Genomic DNA, 12697 nt, shown 5'->3' on the forward strand with positions numbered 1-12697 from the left:
ACAGAGGCCCATTATCAGCAATCATCACTCCTGTGTTCCAATGGCACGTTGTGTTAGCTAATCCAAGTTTATCATTTTAAAAAGCTAATTGATCATTCGTCTTGTCGTGTCCCGTCTATATATATATTTATATATTTTCTTCGCATATCTTTTATATTTTTTTCTAAAAACTCAACTTCAAAACACTCTCCTGCAACCCGCCTGACCAATTAAAAAAATAAAATAAAAGGATTATTTACCTCAAATCTGAAATCCACAACAGAAGCTAGCCAGAAGTTAGCCAGTTCACTAGCTAACGTTAGAATTCAGCTTACCACGGTTGGCGGTCATCAGCTATCCCTTAGCTCGAAAAGCTATCGGCAGTTTTGTACAACGCGATTCAGATCAGAGCATACCGGATCTATTTTCTCTCCATATCCCCGGATTTCTACCGCAAGCTCTGGACATTTACACCTGGATCTTGCAGCTAGCTAGCTGCTATCCGAGTGACTATTGGCTAATGTTGGTCCCGGAGCTAACATCAATTATTCCGGAACTAGCCAGCTGAAGAGTTCCATCAGCCACTCCTGGGCTACAATCACATATCCGGACCCGTTTTACTGTCGATGCGGAGCCCCATCGGGCCTTCATGACTGGACTACCGACATTATCTGCCCAAGGGAGTTAGCCAACTGGCCCCTCCATCGCGACGTAACCTGAACGCCCATCTGCGGCCAGCTAATCGTTAGCTGTCTTATCGGCTGCTATCTGAATAGGTCTATCGGTCAATTTTCTTGGGCCACTATAACTATAACTATTTTTGCCAATTGAATTGGTCCCCTCTACCACACGGAACCCCACTAATCTACCGACGGAAACGCACGAGGTGGCTAAAAACAGACCATCTTCTGCCAACTTGCTACCCACGGCCCGGCTATCTGTCTGAATCGCCTTGACCGCAACCGACCTCACTACTCACTGGACCCTTTTGATCACTTGGCTAAGCATGCCTCTCCTTAATGTCAATATGCCTTGTCCATTGCTGTTCTGGTTAGTGTTTATTGGCTTATTTCACTTTAGAGCCTCTAGCCCTGCTCATTATACCTTATCCAATCTCTCAGTTCCACCACCCACACATGCGATGACATCACCTGGTTTCAATTATGTTTCTAGAGACAATATCTCTCTCATCATCACTCAATGCCTAGGTTTACCTCCAATGTATTCACATCCTACCATACCTTTGTCTGTACATTATACCTTGAAGCTATTTTATCGCCCCCAGAAACCTGCTCTTTTACTCTCTGTTCCGGACGTCCAAAACGACCAATTCTCATAGCTTTTAGCCATACCATCATCCTACTCCTCCTCTGTTCCTCTGGCGATGTAGAGGTGAATCCATGCCCTGCAGTGCCTAGCTCCACTCCTATTCCCCAGGCACTCTCTTTTGATGACTTCTGTAACCGTAATAGCCTTGGTTTCATGCATGTTAACATTAGAAGCCTCCTCCCTAAGTTTGTTTTATTCACTGCTTTAGCACACTCTGCCAACCCGGATGTCCTAGCCGTGTCTGAATCCTGGCTTAGGAAGAACACCAAAAACTCTGAAATCGCCATCCCTAACTACAACATTTTCAGACAAGATAGAACGGCCAAAGGGGGCGGTGTTGCAATCTACTGCAGAGATAGCCTGCAGAGTTCTGTCCTACTATCCAGGTCTGTACCCAAACAATTTGAGCTTCTACTTTTAAAAATCTCCTCTCTAAAAACAAGTCTCTCACCATTGCCGCCTGCTATAGACCACCCTCTGCCCCCAGCTGTGCTCTGGACACCATATGTGAACTGATTGCCCCCCATCTATCTTCAGAGCTCGTGCTGATAGGTGACCTAAACTGGGACATGCTTAACACCCCAGCCATCCTACAATCTAAGCTTGATGCCCTGAATCTCACACAAATTATCAATGAACCTACCAGGTACCACCCCAAAGCTGTAAACACGGGCATCCTCATAGATATCATCCTAACCAACTTGCCCTCTAAATACACCTCTACTGTTTTCAACCAAGATCTCAGCGATCACTGCCTCATTGCCTGCATCCGTAATGGGTCAGTGGTCAAACGACCACCACTCATCACTGTCAAACTCTCCTGAAACACTTCAGCGAGCAGGCCTTTCTAATCGACCTGGCCCGGGTATCCTGGAAGGATATTGACCTCATCCCTTCAGTAGAGGATGCCTGGTTATTTTTTTTAAATGCCTTCCTCACCATCTTAAATAAGCATGCCCCATTCAAGAAATTTAGAACCAGGAACAGATATAGCCCTTGGTTCTCTCCAGACCTGACTGCCCTTAACCAACACAAAAACATCCTGTGGCGTTCTGCATTAGCATCGAACAGCCCCCGTGATATGCAACTTTTCAGGGAAGTTAGAAACCAATATACACAGGCAGTTAGAAAAGCAAAGGCTAGCTTTTTCAAGCAGAAATGTACTTCCTGCAACACAAACTCAAAAAAGTTCTGGGACACTGTAAAGTCCTTGGAGAATAAGAGCACCTCCTCCCAGCTGCCCGCTGCACTGAGGATAGGAAACTCTGTCACCACCGATAAATCCACTATAATTGAGAATTTCAATAAGCATTTTTCTACGGCTGGCCATCCTTTCCACCTGGCTACCACTTCCCCGGTCAACAGCACTGCACCCCCCACAGCAAATCGCCCAAGCCTTCCCCATTTCTCCTTCTCCCAAATCCAGTCAGCTGATGTTCTGAAAGAGCGGCAAAATCTGGACCCCAACAAATCAGCCGGGCTAGACAATCTGGACCCTTTCTTTCTGAAATGATCTGCCGAAATTGTTGCAACCCCTATTACTAGCCTGTTCAACCTCTCTTTCGTGTCGTCTGAGATACCCAAAGATTGGAAAGCAGCTGCGGTCATCCCCCTCTTCAAAGGGGGGGACACTCTTGACCCAAACTGCTACAGACCTATATCTATCCTACCCTGCCTTTCTAAAGTCTTCGAAAGCCAAGTCAGCAAACAGATTACCGACCATTTCGAATCCCACCGCACCTTCTCCGCTATGCAATCTGGTTTCAGAGCTGGTCATGGGTGCACCTCAGCCACGCTCAAGGTCCTAAACGATATCTTAACCGCCATCGATAAGAAACAATACTGTGCAGCCGTATTCATTGACCTGGCCAAGGCTTTCGACTCTGTATATCACCACATCCTCATCGGCAGACTCAATAGCCTTGGTTTCTCAAATGATTGCCTCGCCTGGTTCACCAACTACTTCTCTGATAGAGTTCAGTGTGTCAAATCGGAGGGCCTGTTGTCCGGGCCTCTGGCAGTCTCTATGGGGGTGCCACAGGGTTCCATTCTTGGGCCGACTTTTTTCTCTGTATACATCAATGATGTCGCTCTTGCTGCTGGTGAGTCTCTGATCCACCTCTACACAGACGACACCATTCTGTATACTTCTGGCCCTTCTTTCGACACTGTGTTAACTACCCTCCAGACGAGCTTCAATGCTATACGACTCTCCTTCCGTGGCCTCCAACTGCTCTTAAATACAAGTAAAACTAAATGCATGCTCTTCAACCGATCGCTGCCTGCACCTGCCCGCACGTCCAGCATCACTACTCTGGACGGTTCTGACTTAGAATATGTGGACAACTACAAATACCTAGGTGTCTGGTTAGACTGTAAACTCTCCTTCCAGACTCACATCAAACATCTCCAATCCAAAGTTAAATCTAGAATTGGCTTCCTATTTCGCAACAAAGCCTATTTTACTCATGCTGCCAAACATACCCTCGTAAAACTGACCATCCTACCGATCCTCGACTTCGGCGACGTCATTTACAAAATAGCCTCCAATACCCTAACTCAACAAATTGGATGCAGTCTATCACAGTGCCATCTGTTTTGTCACCAAAGCCCCATATACTACCCACCACTGCAACCTGTACGCTCTCGTTGGCTGGCCCTCGCTTCATACTCGTCGCCAAACCCACTGGCTCCAGGTCATCTACAAGACCCTGCTAGGTAAAGTTCCCCCTTATCTCAGCTCGCTGGTCACCATAGCAGCACCCACCTGTAGCACGCGCTCCAGCAGGTATATCTCTCTGGTCACCCCCAAAGCCAATTCCTCCTTCGGCCGCCTCTCCTTCCAGTTCTCTGCTGCCAATGACTGGAACGAAAATCTCTAAAACTGGAAACACTTATCTCCCTCACTAGCTTTAAGCACCAGCTGTCAGAGCAGCTCACAGATTACGGCACCTGTACATAGCCCATCTATAATTTTGCCCAAACAACTACCTCTTCCCCTACTGTATTTATTTATTTTGCACCTTTGCACCCCATTATTTCTATTTCTACTTTGCACTTTCTTCCACTGCAAATCTACCATTCCAGTGTTTTACTTGCTATATTGTATTTACTTCGCCACCATGGCCTTTTTTGCCTTTACCTCCCTTATCTCACCTCATTTGCTCACTTTGTATATAGACTTATTTTTCTACTATATTATTGACTGTAGGTTTGTTTTACTCCATGTGTAACTCTGTGTTGTTGTATGTGTCAAACTGCTTTGCTTTATCTTGGCCAGGTCACAATTGTAAATGAGAACTTGTTCTCAACTTGTCTACCTGGTTAAATAAAGGTGAAATAAAAATTAGAAAACCCTTTTGCAATTATATTCACACAGCTGAAAACTGTTGTTCTGATTAAAGAAGCAATAAAACTGGCATTCTTTAGACTAGCTGAGTATCTGGAGCATCAGCATTTCTGGATTCGATTACAGGCTCAAAATGGCCAGAAACAAAGAACGTTCTTCTGAAACTCGTCAGTCTATTCTTGTTCTGCGAAATGAAGGCTATTCCAAGCGATAAATTGCCAAGAAACTGAAGATCTCGTACAACGCTGTGTACTACTCCCTTCACAGAACAGCACAAACTGGCTCTAACCAGAATAGAAAGAGGAGTGGGAGGCCCCGGTGCACAAATGAGCAAGAGGACAAGTACATTAGAGTGTCTAGTTTGAGAAACAGACGCCTCACAAGTCCTCAACTGGCAGCTTCATTAAATAGTACCCGCAAAACATCAGTCTCAACTTCAACAGTGAAGAGGTGACTCCGGGATGCTGGCCTTCTAGGCAGAGTTGCAAATAAAAAGCCACATTTCAGACTGGCCAATAAAAATCAAAGATTAAGATGGGAAAAAGAACACAGACACTGGACAGGGGAACTCTGCCTAGAAGGCCAGCATCCCGGAGTCGCCTCTTCACGGTAGTGTAGGTATTAAGACCCTTTGCTATGAGACTCGAAATTGAGCTCAGGTGCATCCTGTTTCCATTGATCATCCTTGAGATATTTCTACAACTTCATTGGAGTCCACCTGTGGTAAATTCAATTGAATGGACATGATTTGGAAAGGCACACACCTGTCTATATAAGGTCCCACAGTTGACAGTGCATGTCAGAGCAAAAACCAAGCCATGAGGTCGAAGGAATTGTCCGTAGAGCGCTGAGACAGGATTGTGTAGAGGCACAGATCTGGGGAAGGGTACCAAAACATTCTGCAGTGGCCTCCATCATTCTTAAATGCAAGAAGTTTGGAACCTCCAAGACTTTGTCGCTTTGTTATTATGGATATTTTGTGTAGATTGATGAGGATTTTTTTTTCTTTCATCCATTTTAGGATAAAGCTGTAATGTAACAAAATGCGGAAAAAGTCAAGGGGTGTGAATACTTTCCAGATGCACTGTATATACATGACAAGAAGATTGTGTGGACTGAAAATGTTTTGTGTTAGTTTACAACATCCCCCCTCAATGTGCAATGTCTGTCCTAACTAATGGTATCTTTGTAAATAAATCTTGTTATTATGAGGTACAATGGACCTGTTGTTTCATAAAGTGTAAGGCAACACTGTCACCTAGTGGTATCTGGAACTTGTCATTTGAGTGTACCCCCCAGTGTAGCATCACATGTGTTTTCACTTTAAACTAAATATTCCCTGGGTTGTATTGATTAATGCACACAAGTTTCTTATTGGACAAATCCACATAGTCCCTTCCTGTTTCCTTCCAATTTATTCCGTTTCGTTCCTAGTCATTTCTTGTGGACGGACGCACATAACATAAATAGTATTGTAGCAAAATAGTCGAGTACCTGGTGCCAGATTTTCGTTCTTAGCTGCCGAGGTTATGGTTTCTAGTGAATATGACCCTAATGTTTTTGTTTGGTGTCCCCTGTCTGACCACAGGTCTCTCTCTCAAATTGTCATTGTTGATGGGGGTCTATGAAACCAGAGAGAGAAAAATACTGGAGAATAAACACTTTATTAGCAAGTCTTTGTGGACCCAGAGCTCAAAAGCATAATTAGTGTAAAGCAGAATATAAATAAATCCACAAATTCAGATACACACTTGACTACAGACTGAGTGCCATAGGATCAGAGCCAACAGCAATAAAGTAGAGTGAATTAAAAAAATCTACAGGTTGCCTTTCTTTCCACTACACACACTCTGTCTCTTGTTGGCAGGGAAAGCCTGGCACTAGCTGTGTTACTTAATGCTTGGCATATCAATGACCCTAGTCAAAGCGGAAGAGGGGTCACTCTCACAACGACAGCAGGCTGATTCATATGAGCAGGGTGTCATTGACTTAGGAGTTTGAAAAGTGGTACATTTGGGCTATTTCAGACTGCTGTCACTGTAAAGTGACTATGCATAGATAATAAACAGAGAGTAGCAGCAGCGTACGTGAAGAGTGTGAATATATGTGTGTGCGTAAATATTAATGTGTGTGTTGGAGTGTCAGTGTAGTATGTGTGAGTGTGTGATTAAAGTCCAGTGAGTGTACATCGAGACTGTGCAAGAGACTTAGTGCAAAACATAATAACAATAAAATAAGGGGGTCAATGCAAATAGTCTGGGTAGCCATTTGATTAACTGTTCAGCAGTCTTATGGCTTGGGGGTAGAAGCTGTTAAAACTTCTTAGGGCTAGGGTCTATTTTCCTGAATTTCTGCCTGACTGATGTGCCCAAAGTAAACTGCCTGTTACTCAGGCCCAGAAGCCAGGATATGCATATAATTGGTAGCCCTGGATAGAAAGCACTTTGAAGTTTGTAGAAATTGTAAAATAATGTATGAGACTATAACACAATTGATATGGTAGGCGAAAATCCAAAGAAAAACCAACTGGAAATTTACATTTGAGGTCCCAGGCTCTTATAATGGAAAGCTATGGGTCCTATGCAATTCTAGCTCCCAGATTGCAATAGCTTCCACTAGATGTCAACAGTCTTTGCTTAAGGTTTCAGGCTTGTTTCTTCCAAAACGAGGAAGAATTTGGAGTTTTGGTACAGATTTCCAGTGGAAAATCAGTCTGTCAGTGCGCGACGAAGAAGAGGCGCACCTGCTAATTTTACTTTTCTATTGAACATACTTCTTCCCGTATTAAATTGTATAGTTTAATTACATTTTAAGGTACCCGAGGATTAAATAGAAACGTTTGTCTTGTCTAGTATGACTTGTTTGAACAAAGTTTAGCGGTAGCTTTTTGGACTCCTTTGTCTGCATGTTGAACGAATGTATTACTGAAATTGATGGCGCCACCTAAACTGACATTTTGGGATATAAACAAGGATTTTATCTAACAAAATCACCATTCATGTTGTAGCTGGGACCCTTGGGATTGCAAACAGAAGAAGATTTTTAAAAGTAAGTGATTTATTTAATCGCTATTTGTGATTTTATGAAGCCTGTGCTGGTTGAAAAATATGTTGATGTGGGGCGCCTTCCTCAAACAATCGCATGGTATGCTTTCGCTGGAAAGCCTATTGTAAATCGGTGTCACGGCTGTCGAAAGGAGAAGAGGACCAAAGTGCAGCGTGTGTGTCGTTCCACATTTTATTTATACTGTGAAACTACACAATACATAAATACACTGAATGAAAAAACAACAAACCGTGACGCAGAGATGAACACATACACAACTCAAAATTAATCACCCACAAAACCTAGGTGGAAAAACCCCTACTTAAGTATGATCTCCAATTAGAGACAACGAGGACCAGCTGCCTCTAATTGGAGATCATCCCAAACAAAACCCCAACATAGAAATACAAAACTAGAACCTAAACATAGAAATAGAAAACATAGAAGAAGAAAAACCTGTCACGCCCTGACCTACCCTACCATAGAAAATAACATCTTTCTATGGTCCGGACGTGACAATCGGACAATGCAGTTAGATTAAGAAGAATTTAAGCTTTTAAAAGATATAAGATACTTGTATGTTCATAAATGTTTCATATTACGATTATTTATCTGAATTGCGCACCCTCCAATTTCACCGGATGCTGTCGACAGGTGTCCCGCTAGCGGGATGCCTAGCCTTATTAAGGAGTCTTTTAGTCCCAGACTTGGCCCCCCAGTTCTGCTTGCCATTCTGTAGCAGAGAGAACAGCCTATGACTTTAGGGCCTTCCTCTGACACCGCCTGGAATAGAGGTCCTGGATGACAGGAAGCTCAGCCCCAGTGATGTACTAGGCCATACGCACTACACTCTGTAGTACCTTGCTGTCGGATGCTGAGCAGTTGCCGTGCCAAGCAGTGATGCAACCAGTCAGGATGCTCTCGACAGCTGTAGAACGTTTTGAGGAACTGAGCTACCTTTCCAAATCTTTTCAGCCTCCTGAGGGGGAAATGCGTTGTCGTGCCCTCTTCAAGACTGTGTTGGTTTGTTTGGACCACGATAGGTTCTAAGTGATGTGGATACCAAGGAACTTGAAGAGCTCGACCTGTTCCACTACAGCCCCGTTTATGTGAATGGGGGAGTGCTCGGCCCTCCTTTTCCTGTATTCCACGATCAGCTCCTTTATCTTGCTCACATTGAGGGAGAGGTTGCCAGGTCTCTGACCTCCTCCCAATAGCCTGTCTAATCATTGTCGGTGGTCAGACCTACCACCGTCCTGTCGCCAGCAAACTTAATGACGGTGTTGCAGCCGTGCATGGCCACGCAGTCGTGGATGAACAGGGAGTGCAGGAGGGGACTAACCGTATTGAGGGTCAGCGAGGCAGATGTATTGTTGCCTACCCTCACCACCTGGGGGCGGCCTGTCAGGAAGTCCAGGATCCAGTTCCAAAGGGAGGTGTTCCATCCCAGTGTCCTTAGTGCCCTCCAAGCTCATCTCTAAACTATGGCAGGGATCATCAACTAGATTCAGCCGCGGGCCAATACAAATAAATATCCAGACTGGATGATCGGGGGCCTGAACATAATTACAAATAATTTGTAGACTGCAAATTGACCGCAAACAGCTCAAACCAATATACTTGACAAACATAATTAGAGATGATTTTCTGGTGTTTTTACAGTCTTATGTCCAACAATGAAAATTCACCCTAAAATATTTTTATCATTTAAAAAAAAAAAATCTGAAAACTACATTTGACCCACGGGTGGCCAGTTGGGGAACCCTGCACTATGGTGTTGAACGCTGATCTGTAGTTAATGAAAAGCATTTTCACGTAGGTGTTCCTTTTGTCCAGGTGGGAAAGGGCAGTGTGGAGTGCAATAGAGAGTGCATTATCTGTGGATCTGTTGGGGTGCTCATCAGATGTGGCAGGGCTTGAAAACTATTACGGACTACAAAGGGAAACCCAGACGCGAGCTGCCCAGTGACGCGAGCCTACCAGACGAGCTAAATGCCTTTCATGCTCACTTCAAGGCAAGCAACACGGAAGCATTCACGAAAGCACCAACTGTTCTGGATGACTGTGTGATAACGCTCTCGGTAGCTGATGTGAACAAAACCTTTAAACAGGTCAACATACACAAAGCCCCTGGGCCAGACGGATTACCAGGACATGTACTCAAAGCATGCGCGGACCAACTGTCAAGTGTCTTCACTGACATTTTCAACCTCTCCCTGACCGAGTCTATAATACCTATATGTTTCATGCAGACCACCATAGTCCCTGTGCCCAAGGAAGCGAAGGTAACCTGCCTAAATGATTACCGCCCCGTGGCACTCACGTCAGTAGCCATGAAGTGCTTTGAAAGGCTGGTCATGGTTCACATCAACACCATCCTCCCAGACACCCTAGACCCACTCCAATTCGCATACCGCCCCAACAGATCCACAGATGACACAATCTCAGCCGCACTCCACACCGCCCTTTCTCACCTGGACAAAAGGAAGACCTATGTGAGAATGCTATTCATCGACTACAGCTCAGCGTTTAACACCATAGTGGCCACTAAGCTCATCACTAAGCTAAGGACTCTGGGACTAAACACCTCCCTCTGCAACTGGATCAAAGACTTCCTGAAGGGCCGCCCCAGGTGGTAAGAGTAGGCAACAACATGTCTGCCACGCTGATCCTTAACACTGGGGCCCCTCAGTGGTGTGTACTTAGTCCCCTCCTGTATTCCCTGTTCACCCACGACTGCGTGGCCAAACATGACTCCAACACCATCATTAAGTTTGCTGATGACACAACACTGATCACCGACAACAATGAGATGGCCTATAGGGAGGAAGTCAGAGAACTGGCAGTGTGGTGCCAGGACAACAACCTCTCCCTCAATGTGAGCAAGACAAAGGAGCTGATCGTGGACTACAGGAAATGGCGGGCCGAACAGGCCCCCATTAACATCGATGGGGCTGTAGTGGAGCGGGTCGAGAGTTTCAAGTTGCTCAGTGTCCACATCACCAACAAACTATCATGGTCCAAACATACCAAGACAGTCGTGAAGAGGGCACAACAAAACCTTTTCCCCCTCTGGAGACTGAAAAGATTTAGCATGGGCCCCCAGATCCTCAAAAGGTTCTACAGCTACACCATCGAAAGCATCCTGAACGGTTGCATCACCGCCTGGTATGGCAACTGCTCGGCATCTGACCGTAAGGCGCTACAGAGGGCACTGCGAACGGCCCAGTACATCACTGGGGCTAAGCTTCCTGCCATCCAGGACCTATATAATAGGCGGTGTCAGAGGAAATCCCATAAAATTGTCAGACTCCAGTCAACCAAGTTATAGAATGTTTCTCTGCTACCGCTGTGCAAGCGGTACCGGAGCGCCAAGTCTAGGACCAAAAGGCTCCTCCACAGCTTCTATCCCCAAGCCATTAGACTGCTTGTACACTGCTGCTACTCACTGTTTGTTACCTATGCAGTCACTTCGCCCCCACCTACATGTACAGATTACCTCAACTAGCCTGTACCCCTGCACACTGACTCTGTACCGGTGCCCCCTGTATATAGCCTCGTTATTGTTGACAGCTTTGCACACAATTGGCATTCTCTCAACCAGATTCATGAGGTAGTCACCTGGAATGCATTTCAATTAACAAATGTGCCTTGTTAAAGTTAATTTGTGGAATTTCTTTCCTTCTTAATGCGTTTGAGCCAATCAGTTGTGTTGTGACAAGGTAGGGTTGGTATACAGTTGAGAGCCCTATTTGGTATAAGACCAAGTCCATATTATGGCAAGAACAGCTCACATAAGCAAAGACAAACGACAGTCCATCATTACTTTAAGGTCAGTCAATCCGGAAAATGTCAAGAACTTTGAAAGTTTCTTCAAGTGCAGTTGCAAAAACCATCAAGCGATATGATGAAACTGGCTCTCATGAGGACCCCCACAGGAAAGAAAGACCCAAAGTTACCTCTGCTGCAGAGGATAAGTCCATTAGAGTTACCAGCCTCAGAAATTGGCAATTAACTGCACCTCAGATTGCAGCCGAAATAAATGCTTCACAGAGTTCAAGTAACTGACACATCTCAACGTCAACTGTTCAGAGGAGAATGTGTGAATCAGGCCTTCGTGGTCGAATTTCCGCAAAGAAACCCCTACTAAAGGATACCAATAAGAAGAAGAGACTTGCTTGTGCCAAGAAAACACGAGCAATGGACATTAGACCGGTGGAAATCTGTCCTTTGGTCTGAAGAGACCAAATGTGAGATTTTTGGTTCCAACCGCTGTGTCTTTGTGAGACGCAGAGTAGGTGAACAGATGATCTACGCATGTGTGGTTCCCAGCTTGAAGCATGGAGGAGGTGGTGTTATGGTGTGGGGATGCTTTGCTGGTGACACTGTCAGTGATTTATTTAGAATTCAAGGCACACTTAACCAGCATGGCTACCACAGCATTCTGCAGCGATACGCCATCCCATCTGGTTTGCGCTTAGTGGGACTATCATTTGTTTTTCATCAGGACAATGACCTAAAACCCACCTCCAGGCTGAGTAAGGGCTATTTGACCAAGAAGGAGAGTGATGGAGTGCTGCATCAGATGACCTGGCCTCCACAATCGCCCGACCTCAACCCAATTGAGATGGTTTGGGATGAATTGGACCGCAGAGTGAAGGAAAAGCAGCCAAGTGCTCAGCATATGTGGGAACTCCTTCAAGACTGTTGGAAAAGCATTCCATGAAGCTGGTTGAGAAAATGCCAAGAGTGTGCAAAGCTGCAATCAAGGCAAAGGTTGGCTACTTTGAAGAAGTGTAACACTTCTTTTGGTTACTTCATGATTCCATATGTGTTATTTCATAGTTTTGATGTCTTCACTATTATTCTACTATGTAGAAAATAGTACAAATATAGAAAAACCCTTGAATGAGTAGGTGTGTCACAACTTTTGACTGGTACTGTATATATATACTGTATGTTTTTTCCATGCCAACTGAGCACATATCTTGCGAG

The sequence above is a fragment of the Salmo salar genome, chromosome ssa09 (genome assembly GCF_905237065.1).
Source record: "Salmo salar chromosome ssa09, Ssal_v3.1, whole genome shotgun sequence".
NCBI lineage: Eukaryota > Metazoa > Chordata > Actinopteri > Salmoniformes > Salmonidae > Salmo > Salmo salar.